This window comes from Myotis davidii, unplaced genomic scaffold, assembly GCF_000327345.1.
Source record: "Myotis davidii unplaced genomic scaffold, ASM32734v1 scaffold946, whole genome shotgun sequence".
NCBI lineage: Eukaryota > Metazoa > Chordata > Mammalia > Chiroptera > Vespertilionidae > Myotis > Myotis davidii.
This window is the reverse complement of record NW_006297395.1, coordinates 743,611-745,786: the sequence shown is the minus strand read 5'-3', so window position 1 is coordinate 745,786 and position 2,176 is coordinate 743,611.

Genomic DNA, 2,176 nt, shown 5'->3' with positions numbered 1-2,176 from the left:
ATTTGGAATTCACTAATTTTTCCAGCCAGAAGTTATGGGGACTTCTCTCCCTGGTACTGGAACTCTGTTTAGGAGGCCTAATGTGGGGCTATGAGCCCTCACTCCTCAAGAGGGGGCTTCACAACCAAGATATCCCTCTCACACAGGTGTTTTGTGTCACCGCCCCTCCTTCCAGTCTCAATGAGGCTTCTTCTTAATTCCCTAGTTAGAGGACTTCCAGTCAGCTAGATTTCAGGTAGTTCTGAATGATGGTTGATCTGTACTTTTAGTTTAGTTGTAATTTTGATGTGTTTCTAGAGGGAAATTGAGGTAGTAAGAATAAAAATGACTCTGGAGTCATAAAAACCTTTGTTGAATTCCATTTTCTTTACTTTCCAAACCTCAGTGTCCTCACATAAAAATGGGGCTAATGATTGTATTTATTGAAAGGATTGCTACAAAACCTCAGTGGAATAGTATATGTAAAGTCTTCATATAGTTAGTGTGTACCAAATGTTTTCTTATTGAAAATTAAATGCATGAATAAAATGTAAGTTATATAAAGGTTTAAATTATTTCACCTTTGAAGCCCTTAAAATTCATTATATACTAAGAGCATTTTCTCAAAATATTTTTAACACCTTTAAGAAAGGCACTATATCTATTATTTTGAAGGATGACAAGGACTGATGTGGATTAGTTGAAAATGGCTTGTAAAGTACGAATAACATAATATGATTCATTATAATTCTCATAATAACTGTATCAATAATATGGTTATGAACATATACTTATTTTCAGTTTTTATTTTCAATGTTTTAAGTTTTAGTTTTAAGTTTTACTTAAAATGATGACTTCACCATATATCATTGATATCAGTTTTTTTAATATGTCAAATTCATTAACCCAGTCAGAATTCAGAACTGCAATGTAATATTTGTTAGAAATCCTTGCATAATTCTTTTTCTCAGCTCCATACTGTGTTCCTGTTAATATATAATGATCTAAATCTTAAGGAGAATGGGCACCACCCAATGGGGTTGTCTGTTGTTCCGGAAAATTGGGAGTGACATCATCTGTAACAACATAAAAGCTTTTCTTGCTGAGAGGAAGACCTACATATAAAAGTCACACTTAAGCATCTACAATTGAATTCATCAGCTCCCACAAGTTTACTCAACTTTAAGAGAGCACCAGCTGCCAAGATACCTGAAATATATTGTCCTAAGACATTGTGTTGTGAGTAATCTTTACTTTCTGTTTTAAATTTCATATAAGATAATTGCTATAATCTAGGTATAATTTGATGTGTATAATTTTCTACAAGTAGTATGCTGTTTGTTCAAGTTACAATGTGAAAGGATGGTTTGAGTTATCTACACTAATAAAAGACAAACATGCAAATTGACCCTACCTTCCCTATGCCTTAAGCCACGCCCACCAACCAATCAGAGCGACTATATGCAAATTAACCCAACCAATATAACGGCCGGCAGCCATGCACGAAGCTGGGGCAAGCAGGAGGCTTGGTTGCCCCAATGATGGAGGAAGCCAAGTTTCCTGTCTGCCATGGCGGCTCTGAACTCCACTCAAAGAAACAAAGTTTCAATTATAGAAGGTAAATACACCCCAGATACCTGCTTTCAGCCAGCTGTGGCCATGGAACTGGAGCAAGCAAGAGTGGGTTGTCCCTGGCGATGGAGGAAGCCAAGCTTTACCCTTGCCATGGTGGCTCTGAGCTCCACTCAAAGCAGCAAAGTTTCAATTATAGAAAGTAAATAAATCCCAGAATAAAAAAGAAAAAAGAAAAAAAGGAGAGGCTGGGAGCTTCTGTCACCAGGGGGGCTTGGCCAGCCTGAACATGGCTCTCAGCCCCTCACTCATACTGGCCAGGCACCTCAGTCGGGACCTCCACCCTGAAGGGGGTGTGACCAGCTGCAAACAGCCATCAGCCCCTCACCCAGGCTGGCCAGGAACCCCAGTGGGGACCCCCTTTCTGAAAGGGGTGTGGCCAGCCTGAAAACAGCCATCAGCCCCTCACCCAGGCTGGCCAGGCACCCCAGTGGGGACTCCCATGCTGAAAGGGTGTGACCAGCTGCAAACAGCCATCACCCCCTAATCCAGGCTGGCCAGGCATCCCAGTGGGGACCCTAACCCTGATCCAGGACACCCTTCTGGACAAAACAGCCAACCCCCA